The sequence below is a fragment of the Telopea speciosissima genome, chromosome 6 (assembly GCF_018873765.1).
Source record: "Telopea speciosissima isolate NSW1024214 ecotype Mountain lineage chromosome 6, Tspe_v1, whole genome shotgun sequence".
Taxonomy (NCBI): Eukaryota; Viridiplantae; Streptophyta; class Magnoliopsida; order Proteales; family Proteaceae; genus Telopea; species Telopea speciosissima.
Genome location: NC_057921.1, coordinates 55612139 through 55630562, shown reverse-complemented (window position 1 = coordinate 55630562; position 18424 = coordinate 55612139). Strand labels below are relative to the sequence as shown.

General features: G+C 37.5%; 1 pseudogene; it reads right to left on the bottom strand.

Annotated features, from left to right (window-relative positions):
- Positions 1–9749: 9749 nt before the first annotated feature.
- On the bottom strand, positions 9750–10831 carry LOC122665951 (annotated as a pseudogene).
- Positions 10832–18424: the final 7593 nt, after the last annotated feature.

Below are 18424 nucleotides of genomic sequence, written 5' to 3'. Positions count from 1 at the left end.
TGTAAACGTTACGTATAAAGAACACCCGAGGCCAGATCCTCTCCAATGTCTTTTTACCCAAAAAAAAAAAATTAATAATAATAATAAAAAGGGTCAATTACACTTCACCCCTTGATTTTCAAACAAAACTCAGATAACCCCTTGGTTTTTGAAAAAACTCAAATCACCCCCTGACTTAGACCCCAATACGACAAATTAGTCCCTACCGTTAGTTTGCTATTAAGTGATGATGTCAGCCAGTTAAATAAATTTAAATCCCTAAACTACCCTTGACCAATGTTGAAGATGAAGGAAGGGTAGTATTGTAAATTTAATTCTAATGTTTTTTTTTTTTTTTTTGTGAAATTAATTCTAATGTTTTAGTACAAGGGTAAAATAGTCCTTTCACACCAATAACTAACAGCAGACTAACACCGTTACTATAGAGAGAGTGATTTGAGTTTTTTCAAAATCTAGGGGATGATCTAAGTTTCGTTTGAATACCAGGGAGTGACATGTAATTTACCCTAATAATAATATCCTCAACAACAAGACTAGCGCGCAGTCCAATATAAAGAAGCTAGTATTGTAATAGGGCCTTTTGGCACACACATTGGGCCAACAACAACCCATCATGTACAGCCCCTGCCTCCATAACCGCAACAGAAAATCCAGGTCCAGCCTTACATTTGGTAAAAACAAAATGGCCAGCATTGGTCCGAATAATCACTCCCCCTGCTTCAATGCTGCCGCAATTCATTTCAAGTACCATCAGAATGAAGGATGAAATAATCTTCAAAAGGTAGGGACAGCAACGGTGAGAAGGTAAGTCGGACATAATTTCACGGATTCAGATCCTCTACTGCCGAGATGCCCGGCAGGACCGTGCTGTCCAGACATGAAGAGACAAGCAATGACCGCCTTACCCCCACTAGGGCAACGGTAAGGCGGTCATTGCATGCCTCACCGTGTCTAGGCAGCACGGTCCTGCCAGGCAGCTCGGCAGTGGAGGATCCAAAATGTAATTTCACTCCACCTGAAACGAACTCTGAGAAAGCCAAAATTAACCATCATCCACACTTACATGAAAAGCAAACATAGGGCTAAAAAATAAAAAAGATCAGGATCAATGAAGTTAATGGATCATCTGCACGTACCAACAGATGAATGTACATCTCGGAGCCAATCACATTTTAATTTTATTTTCATAAAAACTCCTCCTCCCCTTGTAAATGGCAAAAATAAGACAGGTGGTTGGCTCTCACATGTACGTTCACCTATTGGTACGTGCGGAGGAACCAAACTCTAAAAATAACTTAAATTTTCATGTTCCTCCCTTGAGGTATCACGTAATTACAAAAACACTCGTCAATTTTAAAAAATGATATGTGCCCCCTATTTTTGTAAAAAGTTAACAAATGCACCCATTCATTAAGATTGGGACTAACAACATTAGAACTACAAGGTAAATTGACCAAATAGCCCTTGAATAAAAATAATAAAAAAAAAAAACCGACAACTCAGCTTCCCCAAATCGTTTAGGTATTGCATGCTTGAAGCTCAAGCAATGGCAAACATAGAAAAAAATCAGATATGGTGTGATATGGTCGGATAGACTAAGAAGGATATCTGCAACTCATCTTCCATTTTTTCAAATCCTAAACAATTTGGGCAAGATGGGTTGTCGGTTTTTTCTCTTTTTTCTTGCAAGGGCAATTTTGTCAATTTATTTTTTAATTCTAACGTTGTTAGTCCCAATTTAGCGGAATGAGTGCATTTGTTAATTTTTTACAAAATTAGTAAGGCACACATAATTTTCCAAAACTGACAAGTATTTTTGTAATTATACGATACCTCAGGGGAGGTACGTGAAAATTTCCTTCTTTTTTATTTTTGTTGTTTTTCAAATCTATCAAAAAAAAAGAGAAGACCATTAGATATCAAAATCATTCTTATCTGGCGCATCTTCATATATATTTGACAAACAAGAAATTTAACCATTCCTTAAATGTACCCTGGCCCCATTAAAATCTTGGGTGAAGAAAAACTCGGAACGAAATCACAATTCCTTACCTTAAAGATATTAAGAAATATGGCTGGGTTTATGTGACTAAGGATTTTAAGTCAGAAAGAAACGTAGGCAGATGTGCTTCAAAATGAGCATGGAGTGTGTATTTATGAAGGTAAAAAAATTCTCTGACGACCTTTGGAGGTTTTCGAGTTAAAGTTTTTTGGGGAGAGTTCCTGTTGTGATCTTTGGGTGTTCTTAAGAGATCTTCCTTGTACTTTCCTCCATTACATAGTGAATCATCTTCAACTTAACTCATGAATGTAGCACATCATATTGGTGTGTGAACACGTTAAATCTCAATGTCATTTTTACTCTGTTTTTATTTTTTTTGTGTTTCTTGGTATTTGTGTTAAAGGGGGTTCGCTTTTTAAGACATTTATGACACGAGTATCAACATCTTCGAATTATTATTGAACAATGAAGATGTTAATAATATGCGATCAATGTTGGTTCGGAACTCTGGATTATCCTGCTACTGATCAAGGATTTCATGATACAGTTTAGATCTTTTGAGTTCCTCTAAGGTATCATTCTTCTCCATCCTTAACATCCCAATTTTATTGGAAAAAATTTTGCTGTTACACTTGTAGCAGGAACATTCCTGCTACAAGGCTAGCAGCCAAGCAAATGGAATAATTCACTTCCCCTTTGGGTTCACAAATACCCTCCTAGGTTTTAGTATTTTCTAAAATACCCTTTTAAGATCCCATTTCCTTGGCTGCCAGCACAGCAATGTTAGGTTCGACTGAGTTGGAACATTTGATCAAACGTGCGAGGAAGTTGGATTTCTTGGTGTTTCTATTTTGGTATTCCCATTTTGAAACCCAATCTACCTCTTCTCGATCTTCACCATAATTAATAATGCATGTCACTGCCTGTATCTTCCACGCTAGATTGGATTGAGTTGGAAGATTTGATCCAACATGTGAAGAAGTTGGATTTCATAGATAACAAACTAACTAATGGAATGCCACATCAGCCGATCCTATCGGCACTATAAGTCTATAATGATTATCATAACATGTTGCCCTGTGAGAGGGTGTAGGAAACACCACCAAGTATATGGGAAAAAGATCTCTACTTAGTAGTGTTTCCTACGCCCTCTCACAAGACACTGTGAGATGACACCTCTGCCCCTGGGTAGATACCTAGACATGTTCACCCTGAGACCAAGTAGAGATCTTTTGTCCTACTGTACATATAGGAGGTTCTATTAGTTCACTTCTCTTACAACTTGGATTCTAATACACGTGGCAATTAACACCCTCTTAATTTAAATTAAACACCATAGATGTAGGAAATTAAGCACGATCGATTTAGAGATCTATTCTGACAAGGAAACAACATTCTCGACTTCTCTCTCTCTCTCTCCCCCATTTTTATTTTAAGTAAGTTAGTAGTAGTATTAGGAATTGTATCTGGATTAGGAGAACAACGAGTGAGACCTTTTCCTATTTCAGTAGTCGATCATCCATAAATAGATCGAAGAAGTTGAGTGAGTGAGGATTGATGAATTAGATTTCTTGTTTACTGGTAATTGGGCGGCAATTATATATATATATGGAGTTCTTCTGATCGATCAACGAAGAGTTTTTGTGTTCAATTCGTACGTTCAGAGACAATTACTGTTGTGTCTTCTAAATTCAGGTGATCGATCGTCAAACTTATTCTCCTAACTTCATCTACTCATCATCAAAAAAATTTAGGTTTCTAAATATTAATACTATATGTGTCTCTCTGCACTGTTCTTCTGGGATCAGTTTGGTTTCGCCTGTAGGTATTAATGCCTGCTTGTTCCAAGTTTGGATTTATTTATTTATTTATTTATTTATTTTTTTGGTAACAAGTTTGGATAATTTTAATTAGCCATTAGTTTCTGTTCAGTTACACTAAAATATATTCTCATAATTTGGAGAGAATTGCAGTAGAATCTTATATATGTTTTATGTTTTTGAATTGTTAGGCGCTAAATATAGATCGAGAGAGAATGGCATCTAGCGATTTGTGGCCGGAGAATACAGAAAGTGAGATTATTAATTATGGTGCAGATTTGGTATTGGAATCCGGCATTAATAGAAAGAATAAGAAGAAATGTGTGAAGGATACGGATAGTGACATTAGTGGTGAAGAAATAGATTGGGAAGCAAAAAAGTATTCCAGTTATATAGAAGACAAGAAACCAAACTTCTTCGCACGTTTGATCAAATGTTCCTTCGACTCATCAGTAGTGGAACCTATTATTAGCCTGGAGGATGACAGCGAGGAGTATAAAGTTGAGATTTTAAGGGAGAAGATGAATAGTACCATTGAAGAACTCAAAAGATCTCAACTGTATCATGAAATCCTTGACCAATGGGAAAATGATCCAGAGTTCTGAAGCAACATTGATCGCGTTTTATTATTAGGGTCATCATCATCATCATCATCATTATCATCGCCGCCGTCGTCTGATAATAGTAATAATAATAATAATAATAATTCGAAGAAGAAGAAGAAGATGTTGATGGTAATATATGGTATAGGCAGCATTGAATCAAGCAATAGATCGCGATTTCAGCTTGCATTAGCCATCTTGCTGAAAACTGATTTTCCTCATTGGATCAGTAGTATTGAAGCCTTCGATGCAGATATATCTCCAATCGATGCTAAGGTTATGGAGGATTTCGGTATCAAAGTTGTTTCAGAGAAGAAGGAGGAATATTGTAGTAGAAGATAGATTAAGAAACCAACTTTGTTGTACATGCCCTATGCGTTGCAAGAGGACAAGGCCAATTTATTGGGTGCAAATTGGAGCTCTTCTTCTCTTAATCAAATGATATTATTAACAAAAGGCTTCGAGAATACAATGAAATTTTGGAGAGGGGTTGATGATAACCCAAGGAAGACTACTACTCTATTCAGACCTTATCCATATTCCAAGATATATTACCAAGAAAGAGAGAATATTGATTACTTAGAAGCCATTCAAAACCATACATTTGAGTTTCCACTACTCAAAACTAGTCATGATCGACTCCGACTACTTTAGTCCATTTCATAAGTTATCTTGCCATTTGGTAAGAGTAAAATATCATGGGCAGCAAGTATAAGACTAGAAATACAATAAACAAATAGTAAATACAAGACTTATCTGATTGGTATGGTAATAGTATCGCACCGCATCAACAATACACATCCTCTTGTGTAACTTGAACAATAAATGGTAGAGTTGAGTCGCATCAAACGATGCTCTCCTTAAGGTTTTTAGATGCCCCAATTCTGCAATCCGGGTTGACCATGCATCTATACCCCCAAGATAAAACAACTCTCTAATCACATAGGTTGCAGTTCCAAATGTGATTACAAAGGGCGTCCAAAGGCTATATTCACTAATTCATCGACCGACTACGTTGGGACGGAAAAAATGTATTTCAAAAACAATTGTTAGAGAATGAGCAAGACCTCCTCTCTTTATATAGGAGAGGAAGAGACACCCCTAAAGGATGTCTCCAAGAGATATGTCCCAACTCATGTCTTTTCCCATAAGACTTGTTTGTTAGCCACTCAAACAAGTCTTCCAATATGCACCTATTGGCTATTTAGGTGTCTATAAGGAAAGACATAATCCTCTAACACATCCATAAAAAACGTGTTTTGAATCTTTAATTTTAAATACAATTAAAAATCCAACAATCTCCCACAGATTCAAAACATTGATAAAACAAAACACTGGACTAGTGAATATATTAAACATAATAGGATATATCGTTGCAGGTGTCTTTCGGACTTGAACCTACACTAGGTCTGATGAACTTCGCTACAGAGTACGGGTGAAGTCAAACTTCTTGAACCTTTCCTCATTGGCATAGCCGGCAAGCTCACCATCCATATCATATCAGTTGACCTTACGTGACTTAACCCGTTCATGACAAAATTGGACATTTTTAACCGGCCTTGTCCCCTATCTTGGTCTCATGGATGTTTAAAGAGTCCGCCTTTAAAACTCTCATCGGTAGGCGGCCTCACCTCCTACATCCACTAAGGTCAGCCAATGCGCACCACAGTTAACACACCCCCACATTTCATAGGATTTGGCTTGATTAAGAGTATTTAACCCAACCTCATTTCATTGTGGTGGTACTACTTTCCCATGTAATCAGAATGAGTCAATTTTAGTAGTACTAGTCAGGTCATCTGGTGACTTCGTTTGTACCCTTTGAACCTAATTCAGGAGTTAAACCTCTTCACATAGGTTGGGTGTCCATCACATGACCTATGACACAGGCTTTAAACTCATTCCTTAAATGTATACCAAAATAATGGTAAGAGGCTATGTAATAGTATTAGTCATTCTTGTCCCGACTATACTGAGCTGATACCGCTACTTTCCTTAGCCTCACCAGATATATGTAATCAAGACATATTAGTCTTTATTTCTCTATTGACCATCCCCTTTGTATTTCGTGACACAATTTGGCGTTGGTCATCACCATATATCTATCATTTATATTCATAGCTTTATGGCTCCAAATCCGGCTTTCTTATGAAACCATAAAAATAAAACCATGGTGGAACCTATAACTTAGGCTTATATTACCGATTCCATGAATCACAACTTAGGCTTATATTACTGATTCCATGAATCACCCCCACCAACACATGTTTTTATATGCTACCTTTGAACCAAGGTCACCTTCCAAATATTTACATATCAGAATCTAAACATATCTATTAGATTCAATTTCCAAGTAGAGATTATCATTCTATTTGGCTTTATATATCTCTTAAAAAAGAGTCAACATGTAAATATACACATTCTCATAATAACCCCCACATGTTGGGTTTTTCACATTCAGAGATATAAGCCAATACAAAATGAGAATGTCCTTGTGAGAAAACTGTGACCCTCCACATTTACATACTAATTTGCCCATACAATTTTACTAGCATATCAAATATAGCATAACATTCAAATAAAACTCATGCTCCCAAGTAAATATGTACATAAATCTATGCACAAATAATAATAGAATAAGCACCCGACCAATATGTATACAATGTCACTTGTCTCTATCAACAACCAATTTGATCAACAAATACAGTTACCTGGCTTTACTTGTCAGTACTTGGATTTATCATAACCCAATCAAAATAAATGCCCAAATATTAAACGTGATCAACCAAGCATTCAAACATATGATGATTATATGAAAATATCTTAAACACCTAACATCATAAACATGTACCACCATTCATATAAAGTATGAAAACACATAAACCACATATGGACTGAAATAGAATGAACCAACAATAATGGGCTATGATGTCCACTAGTTTCCAAAATAGAAACTAGGAGACATATCCCATGGTAATAATGAATATGACCCAATTCAAGAGGTGGTGTCTCTTGAAAAATACCAAAACAGTAGATAAACAATACAATGTAATGTCATAAAAACAAACTGTGGTGCAACCATTGGCATTAAGAAAGAAAATATCTTTTATTAGCCAAAAATCTTAACTCAACAAAATGAATTAAGAGAAACATTGCAACGATTCACAAAAATGCTTCTTTTGAAAATATCCAACTCTTAGTCCAACCGTTTCATCTTACGGTCAAGCACAACCACTAAAAGTCATACATGCTATTGAAACCACCCATCTTATTATACAAGATGTCCATGCTATTGAAAGATCTCCCTCGAGGTTCTCATGAACCGAGAGTAACTCAGTCAATCTATTTAAGACCAAGTGTAAAGACACATTGATTCACATTTCCCAACAATCAAAACCAACATTATATAATATAACTCACCACAATCCATGAAAAACCCAAAATGGGGCATCTAAAAACCTTAAGATTGTAAGAGTAAAATATCATGGGCAGCAAGTATAAGACTAGAAATATAATAAACAAATAGTAAATACAAGACTTATCTGATTGGTATGGCAATAGTATCGCACCGCATCAACAATACACGTCCTCTTGTGTAACCTGAACAATAAATGGTAGAGTTGAGTCGCATCAAACGATGCTCTCCTTAAGGTTTTTAGATGCCCCAATTCTACAATCCGGGTTGACCATGCATCTATACCCCCAAGATAAAACAACTCTCTAATCACCTTGGTTGCAGTTCCAAATGTGATTACAAAGGGCGTCCACAGGCTATATTCACTAATTCATCGACACTGACCGACTACATTGGGACGGAAAAAATGTATTTCAAAAACAATTGTTAGAGAATGAGCAAGACCTCCTCTCTTTATATAGGAGAGGAAGAGACACCCCTAAAGGATGTCTCCAAGAGATATGTCCCAACTCATGCATTTTCCCATAAGGCTTGTTTGTTAGCCACTCAAACAAGTCTTCCAATATGCACCTATTGGCTATTTAGGTGTCTATAAGGAAAGACATAACCCTCTAACACATCCATAAAAAACGTGTTTTGAATCTTTAATTTTAAATACAATTAAAAATCCAACACATTTCTTCCATTTCCATCCGGACCAAGACATGGAAGCTCTATTGACAGGTTCTCTCTCTCTCTCTCTCTCTCTCTCTCTCTCTCTCTCTTTCTTAATTTGTTGTTAATTTTTTGTTTTTTCCTTCCTGAAGATGTTACTGGTCGTGAGATGAGATTGAAGATTAAAGACAGACAAACCAAGCCATGGTATAGGACATGCCACATCAATTTTAGACATCTTTTGAGGTAATGTAATTAGATTCATCTCACAAATTTCAATCTTAATAATAATATTGCTTTCTCTTTAGACTCTTTGCTGGTGCTTTACATTTTTTTTTTTTTTTTTTTGTTTCACTAGATTGCCGATTGATTAGTGGACGTGCCTTGGCGCAATGGTTAAGATTGGCTATTCAAGTGAACAATGTCAGATTTCTTGAATAGTGTTATGGACACATTTAGCATGATGTACTTTGTCTTTCTTTCATTACTTTTAATGAATTTCTCGCTTGCTAAGGAATTTTTGTAGATGGTATTCAATAGACCAAGTAGTTGGAATCATTACTCCCGCACTCTAATTGTACGAGTGTCTACATTGTAGTCATGCCGCCAAAGATCCCTCGCCCTCTCTGAATTATCCAAAAAAATTTATAGAGAATTTGAATTAATGGTTGACTGATCATATTAAGGAATCAGTGGTGTCCACACTTTCACCTATTGCAGACCTCCTCCCCACTAATTTGATGGCTTTGATGCCTAAGGGCTGTTAAGAAGGCCTTCGTGTGAGGTCCTCGTATAAATAAGGAAACATTTTTCTTTTGGACAGGTATAGTATTCAGACCAGTTCCTCATAGGGTGGGGATCCTCTCGAGCGCGCATCCAACGGCTGGCAGCACCTGGCATGCATCCCAAGTGCTGCAAGCAGTTGGATGCGCGTTGGGCGCATTGGATAGGATTTCGGTCTCAAACTTTATACTGCAGCATTCTTGTTAAACAAAGGATAATGAATGACCTTACTAGCTTAACATGAAAGAAAAATGTAGATTTAAGCTGTATTTTTAGTAGGGCAATATGGTCTCCAACTGGAACATGTTGGGTAGATCATCGGCAATGGCAGTTCCCTCCCTCCCCAAGTACCAACCAATCACTGAACTGATACACATATGCTAGTAATTCTACAAACTCAACAAAAAGAAACGAAGAGGTGAACTGAATATTTATCAAAATCATCTCCCAGTAGTGGCCACAACTTCTTTTCCTCAGCTTCTTGATTGGAATTCAAGGTTGATGGGAAGAGGAAACTCGGTAATGGCTGGAAGAACTGATTCTGAAGCTATTTCTTCTTCTAGGGCAGGAGGCATTGCTATTGGTTTTGGTGTGTAATTGAAGGACAATCATTGTTAGAAGCCAAAGCAACAAGTTCTTTTTCCTCCAGCCCTTTAGTAGGCCCAATGCTGCAACGATCTGTGTTGTGTTTCGCGAGTGCCTCTTTGAATTTTTTGATCTACAGATCACAAAATGAGATCAAATAAAACCTAATTCCTGAGAAAAATAACCTCATTCCTGTCAATTTGGTAAAGAAATTACAAGAAAGAAGAAATGAAACTCACAGTGATAATCGTGCAACTAAAGCTGGATAGACGACCATGGGCTCCCCTGTAAAATCGAAAGAAAGGTAGAACATGGACGTTCAGGCTACAACACATGGAATTTTGCTCCTCATTGTTCACTTGAAGGAATTGCACATCTGGATTCATCTTCGCAAATTGACATATCTGTGAAAAGATCGAACATATCAAGAACACAAAATAGTTAGTGATTTCGGTTTCCTAATCTTACACAAAAGAGGAGAAAACCAAAATAAAGAATCCACAGCAGCACCTTGGGATGGATAGCTCTACATCCCCCACAATCCGGGGAGAAAAAATCCACAATAACGAGTTTATCTCCAGCGTTTAACAAGGAATCCACAAGATCTTGTGCAGAAGTGATCTCTTTCATATTTGGTTCGATTCCTTTCTTCCACCATTTCTGAGATATCCCAATGGAACGATTCGTCTGCAGTGTAGTCAAAATTACCAATTAGTATAGGATATTAAAGATCGCTTTCTGAAAAGAAAGGGGCAGAGATGGAAGCAGATTAACAAACCTGCTCAGAAGAAGCTTGAAGGACGATCCTTTGTCCATGGAAGAAGGTATCTGAAGAAGATTGCAGAGTTGGGAAGGGTTTCTGAGAAGAAGGGAAACGAAGAGCAAAAGAAGATCTCCTGGAAGAAACTGAAACGCAGAGTTGGGGACATGACAGAACCAGATGGTTCTTGGTCAGTGCTTCGGCGGCCATTGGTGTCTTTGGTTTTCTTTCTGACGAAAGAGCAACAAAGGAAAATAACGAAGAAGAATAAAAGATACTCCTCTGAACCAAAAAAAATACCAAAATTTAATTCGGTGATGGAAAGAAGAAAGAGGACGAGGGAAGGAGCTTTTTCCGTTTTGATTTGCAGAACAGTCTTGAAAAGGAAAAGAGACTCATGAAGTGTGTTCTTCGTCTCGTCTAAACGCTACCATTTTATTCGCATCCCCCGGCCCCACCATATCCCCGTCCCCACCATCCAAGTCACGACAGACGTTGAAAGAGGATATCGTCATAGACCAATTGATCCTGTGATGTATGCGGCACAGGAATTTTTATCCGCTGCTGTAACTGGAGTGTTGCTGTGCGCATCGTGCCGCGCAGCAGCAGTCATGTGTACATAGCGGACCCCATTGTGCACACATGGCCGCTGCTGTGCCGCACGATGTGCACAGCAGTGCTCCAGTTACAGCAGCAGATAAAGGTCCGCGACACAGCCCAACGGTTGGATGCACCCTGGACGTGCTGCTCCCTGGAAACGAGCTAAATTCTAAGAAGGGGAGCGAAGGCCAAGACATACTATAATGTGACAAGAGACTTGAACCCAAGACCTCGTGGCCTCATGAGGGTGGGGGGGGGGGGGGGGGAGATGCACTTCAACAGTTCAACGGGCAAGCCACCAACCAACCAAGCTTCAACAGTTCAACGGGCAAGCCACCAACCAACCAAGCTAGCAATTGTTCACAAAATGAACATTATGACCACAATAAGATCATAAATGTAAACAGACCAAATATGGATCGGATATAACAATATCTTCATGCGCATTTGCATTCGATTAGATTTCAATTTCTCTGTTTTAGTTTGGGCAAATGCATAAAATTCACACCTAAAATTAACAAGTTGAGCTATCTGTATCTTGTTAGATGGACAATATGTTTTAATAGTTGCGGGATTTCTTACATCAAGAGACAAGATAGAGGTAGAACTATTTGGGATTTTACAGGGGTTGAAACATGCTGAAAGATTGAAGGTTAAGCTTCAAGAAATATGGTGTAGCAGTAGAGAGTTATGCTGTTTTTTGCATCCAACTAATGATATTTGCTGGCCTTGGAATGCAGTTAACTTACTTCTTCAACTCGCTGATCTAACCACATACTTTACTAATGTCAAGTGTTTTTTTGGTTTCATAACTGTAACTATCATAGTGCGGTTAGGTATTTGACCTCCAAGGCCATTTTGGACAACTATAATATATTTCAATATGGATGTACAAGATGTAACTTTTCCTTTTCTTAGTAATATATTTTTTGTTCCTCATCAAAAAACAAGATTCCTATACGGAGTAGGATCGTGATCTTTTACGGCATGCTGCTCGTAGCGGCCTAAGAGGTGCACAAATAAGGCAAGGTGCAATGACCGCCTCACCCCTGCTCGGGCAATGTGCTCGGGCAGGGGTAAGATGATCATTGTACCGTGCCCTATTTATACACCGCTCAAACCGCTACGGACAGCACACCATAGAAGATCTGGATACACAAGGAGTAAGGACCAGTTTCACTTTTACAAGTTATCCAAGCCATGATTTTAGTACTTTCTGTAAGTCTTTCAATAACTTGACTTGTGGTGGTTGCTGGTTAGGTTAAGAATTTTACTGTAACATATGCAAGTATATATATATATTATTAATATAACATGACAATCACATATGTGATAATTAAATTGGCATATTTCGTAATGCTGATAAAAGCTTGGGTTAGGGTCCAAAAAACTTACTTTGGGAATACAATTAAGCAAAAGCAATGACATACCATTGATCTATGAAAAAGTGTGAAAGGTAGGAGAGAGAAAATTCATTTTTAAGGCCTGAAATAAACTTACCGAACCGAGTGATTCCTAGAAAATCGGGCATGAATTTCAGAAGTCTGACATACTTTGTTGTCATGTATTCTTTCTCAGTCACTCTATGCCATGGTTCTAAGTATAGAGCGATACGTATCGGTTTTACTAGTCACTGATATCGGGTCAATATTGTATTGATGGTACGATACGAATAAATGGTAAAATGGTTAGAAATATTTTTTTTTAAAATTCAAAGGTAATTTTATTTGATACAGTCGATCCAAACCGATACCATATCGATATGGTGTCGTATCGGTTTTACGTGTTGCCGATACCCATTCCGATACCGTGCACTAAAACCATGCTCTATGGGATAGTAATAGCATCATTCTCCTACAAAATTCATAAATATGATCTCCAAAATAGTGCAGTTTCCACCGTTGTTTTTGTAGCTCCTGAAATCGATGGTTGTAACCACCGCAATTGCCAAACCCGCAACCGAACCCTGACCCGACCCTCTAAAAAAAATCAAAATACGAAAATATAATCAATTTGGTAAGTTGCCTTTTTTATTTTATGTAAGATAGTAGTATTAGGCAACTTACCAAATTGATTATATTTTCATGTGTAGAATACAAGGAAGCCTCCAAGGATGTTGCAACTCCCTCTACTATGGTGAAACCAGCAACTAGTCTTGTGTGGACTCCCCCCCTCTGGGATACTCAAAGCTTAATTGTGACGCATCTCTTCTCAAGGAATGCAATCGAAGTGGGGTGCATTATATCTTGCGAGACCACTGGGGCTGCTGCCAGATTGCCGTCTCTGATCCAATTCAATTCTCGGAGGCCCTAGTGGGAGAGGCGTTGACAATTACACAAGGATTGCTAGAAGCCATTTCGGAGGGAGCCATAAAGCTGGAGGTGGAGAGTGATTGTCAGGATGTGATCTCGGCCCTGTTGTACCTTCATAGACACTCTCCACTTATCATCCGGCCTATCCTTGAGGATATTTTACATCTTGCTTCTTATTTTGATGACTGTAAATTTCAGTTTGTTTCAAGGGTTGCTAACATTGTAGCAGATACCCTTGCCAGGAGGGCTCAATCCGTTTGGGATAGGATTGTCTAGCTCAATTCCGATCCCTATCTAACTACTCCAGTTGTTGTGGTAGACGGCAGGAGTGTTATCCGTTCTCTTGAATAAATGCGGTCTTTACCAAAAAAACAAAAAAAAACTAATGATAATAGTATTAGGAATTATTGTATCTGGATTAAAATAGGACAACGAGGAGACCCACCTTTTCCTATTTCAGTTGGGTTATCAGAATCAGAGTCACCTTTGGTTTGTAATTAAGGTTTTGAGTTCCTTCATTATCCATAAATAATAGAACTTCGATAAGCCCTCCCTCCATAAAGGGCTGTTTTTGGTGTTCGTTGGAGACCATTCATTCATTGTGCGTTGTTGCTGTGGTTCTGTCTGCACTGTTCTTCTGGTGTTAGTTTCGCCTGTAGGTATTGCCTTGTTCCAAGTTTAGATTTTTTTTTGACTTTTCAGATGCTAAATCAAATAAATTGTGGGTTTGTTTAGAAATCTTGCAAACATAGGTTGAAGCTTTTCGATTTTTCATAAATTTAGTTCTTTTTTTAAAGCTTTGATTTTCAGGAACTGTACGTCCATATTCTTGTTAATCATCTTTTTAGTAGCTAGCTAGCTAGCATTATCGGTTCAGTTTGGAGTTTGGAGTCTCGTCTATTTCCCTAATTAATTGGTTGATGGAGTTTTCCTCCATCAACGGTGAATAGAATCTCATTCACCACTGGACGGGAACTAGAGGACATCCAAAGGACCCTAGGATGGTCCGGAAAATTATGTATAAAGATCTCTATTTTGTGGTATTTAATAAAATAATCAGAATCTTTACACAAGCTTCTGGGGCAATGGGTAAGCATGCCTGGGTATCTATCCATGGGGCAAAGACGACATATTACGGGGTGCCCTGTGAGAAGGTGTAGAAAACACTACCAAGTAGAGATCTTTTTTCCAAAATAACCAGAATATCTCTCTCTTTTCTTTTCTTTTTTTCCTTATGTATTCAAAACCTTAATGAATTGTTTTGTTTGCAGTTTAATCTTATATTATGTTTTACATTTTTTAATTGTTAGGGGCTATATATATAATGGCATCTAGAGATTAGCAGCCGGAGAATAAACAAAGTGACAGTAATGGTGCAGAAATAGATTCGGTTTCAAAATGGGAATATTCCAGTAATGGAAAGAAGAAGAAATCTACCTTCTCTCTCTTCAAACGTTGGATTAAATGTTCCAACTCACTGGAAGAAAATAGCGTGGCAGATAATAGCGTGGAAGAAAATAGTGTGGAAGATACAGAGAGTGACATTAGTGGTGAAGAAATAGATTGGGTTCCAAAATGGGAATCCAATTATAAAAATAAGAAGAAATCCAACTCAGTTGAACCTAGTGTGGAAGATAAAATTAAGAGGTTAAGGGATGAGATGGATGATACAATAGAAGAACTTAAAAAATCTAGACGTACTGTATCATGAAATCCTTGACAAGTGGAAAAATGATCTAGAGTTCCGAAGCAACATTGATCGTGTATTATTAGGATCATCATCATCACCATCATCGTCGTCTGATAATAATAATAATAATAATTCTTCGAAGAAGAAGATGTTGATGGTAATATATGCTATAGGAAGCATTGAATTAAGTTATGAATCGCAATTTCAGCTGGCATTAGCTGTGTTGTTGAAACTTGATTTTCCTGATTGGATTAGTAGTATTGAAGCCTTTGATCCGGTTATATCTCCAATTGATGCTAAGGTTATGGAGGGTTTTGGTATTAAAGTTCTTTTAGAGAATGAGGAATGTAAAAGAAAGATTGAGAAACCAACTTTGTTCTACATGCCATATGCTTGGTTTAAGCTGATGGGGAATTTATTGGAGGCAAATTGGAGTCCCTCTTGCCTTAATCAAATGGTATTGTTAACAAATGGCTTTGAGGCTGTAATGGAATATTATAGAAAGCTTGAAGATAACCCAAGGAAGATTAGTTTTTGCAAACCTTATCCATATTCCAAGATATATTATGTAGAAAGAGAGAAGATTGATTACATAGAAGCCATTCAAAAGCATACACTTGAGTTTCCAATCACAACTCATGAACACACCCATCTAAGTCCACTTTATAAGTTTTCTTGCCATTTCTTTCATTTGGATCTGGACCTAGACATGGGTTCTCTCTCTCTCTCTCTCTCTCTCATTATCTCATTCTTTGCTGATAACTTATTGTTTGTTCTTCTTGAAGGTGTTCCTTCGTGTGAGATGAGATTGAAGATTAAAAGCAGACGAACCAAACACAAATTTAGACATTTTTTTGAGGTAACGTTAAAGGGTTTGGGTTAAATATTCAAGTCACCAATTTCAGTCTTAATAGTGTTGCTTTCTCTTTGACTCTGTGGTGGTGCCCTAGATTTTTTTTTTTTTTTTTTGTTTCACTAGATTGGCTATTGAAGTCAACTATAGTACTATTAGATCTCTTCTATGGTCATTTATATACCAGAAGGTTGTTTGTTTCACTAGGATGTTAATTTGTTGGGTTTAATTGTTTCTCGTGTTGGGTCATGGACATGTTTTACATGATGTACTTTGTCTTTCTTTTCATTAATTTTAATGAATTTCTCGCTGATCGGCAGTGCAGCTAAGGGTTTTTGTAATCGATAATCAATAGACTAAGTAGTTGGAATCGTTACTCTCACACCCTAATTATATGAAGGCCAAATGTTCTTTGTGCCGGGGGCACAGTCTGTGCCCAGACACATGGGGGTTGGTGAAATGACCACCCTGCCCTCCTGAATGGCAGGCCCATGTGTCTAGGTGCAAGCTGCGCTGCGGCACAGAAAACATCAGCCCTTAGATGAATGTCCAAAATTCCTTCAAATTCACAGCCTCGTCTCCAAAATGTTCCAAAAAAGGAACCCCTCATCATGGTCCTGATTTGATGGTTCGATGTCTAAGGGCAGTTTTTTTTTATAGGTACTCAAATTTATTATAAATGAAGAAAAAACGTGAGAAAAAGAACGCTAATTGGTGTTGTGTTTATTAATTGTTTTTTATCGTTCGAAAATGTGAAATCAACTGAGAATGCATTCCAAGAAGCTACAGGAAAACCACCTCATTTCGTTTTGTTGGTTTTCATGTGATTAATCATTGGTTTTAAGTATGTTAAGGACAAGTTTTAAACCCTCATATTCTATGGAAAATTATCCTCTTAGGTTCCCGCCTGCAAGGGTGTCAAAATGATACCGAAACGAACGGACCGATTCACGATCGAACCGAATCGGACCGCAAAAAAATGGTGCGATTATGATTTCACATGTTCTCTATCCGGTTCGGTTCGGTTCGGAACGGATAACCGTCGTTAACCGCCAATTTTGAACCGAATAGAACCGGATAGAATCCAAGAGTCCATATCTAATGTATAATACCCGTGGAGGATTTGCTTGTTCAGTATAGGTACCAACTTACGATTTCTTCATTAATCTTTTATTACACTTAAAAAATTAACAAGAAAAATTTACATTCACTTTGCATAACAGGGAGGTGTTGGAATCTCTGGAGCAGAAAATTCTAATGGGTGGAGACGGGAACATCTAAGCTCATCTTTGTTGCGTTAGAACTCTTAGAAGAAGCTAATTAAAGAATGCAAATTAAATTGATGTGGATGCATCTTTGTAGAATGTCTATGGTTAATTATGGACTATTGGATTGAGATTGGAGCTTGGAAGCATAACATTACAGAATATTAGATTATTCAATCATTTTTCCTTGGGGATAATTTTGATGATTAGAACTTCTTTTGTTTGCTTGATTTTGGTGGTGTTGGAAACCTTATGGAATCATCTATTGAACAAGATCAAGATCTTTTATTTAATGCTTGGTGTTAATTTTTTATAGGGTTCTATGTTGATTGCTTATATTCTAATTTATTGATGAAATGGGTTAATTGAATTAAAGGATACAAAGGTGGAAGGTTGAGTATTAATTATAAGGTTTTGTTAGTGATATTCTGATTTGTTAATTATATTCTAATTTGTTTAAGAAATATACAATTTCTCCCACATAACAAGGAAATGGATGATAGAATTAAAAGGTACAAAGTTGAAACCATATGTGAACTGGTATGACAAACCGCATGTAAACCAGTTGTTAGCCGTATAATAAAAACCGAATAGAGACCGCAAAAACCGCACCGCATATAAAACGATTTTGATTTTGGGTGATTCTTATCCGGTGCGGTTTTGATTTCTACCTTGCAAAATGTGCACCGAACCGGAACCGCACCGTTTGACACCCTTACTGCCCGGTACAGTTCCCTAGTACCTCTAATAAGAGGGGGTGGACCCCACCCGGGCAGGGGATGAGGTGGTCATTTCCGTTCCCTATGAGAAGAACCGTACAAATTGTACCGAGCAGGAAACCTAAGAGGATAAAGATCCCATATTTTATACAATGTTACGAACTCATACATAAAACAAGATTTTAATAGTAAAACTTACCTAGAATGTAAGACCAGGTTTTCCTTCACCGATGGTAAAAAGAGAATCTCTTCATCAATGGTTTCTCAACATAAACACTACAAATCTACCTCACTGCATAAAACCTTTTCATACTTAGAACATAACATCAGGTGCACATGAAAAAACAATGGCTGCAGTACTACT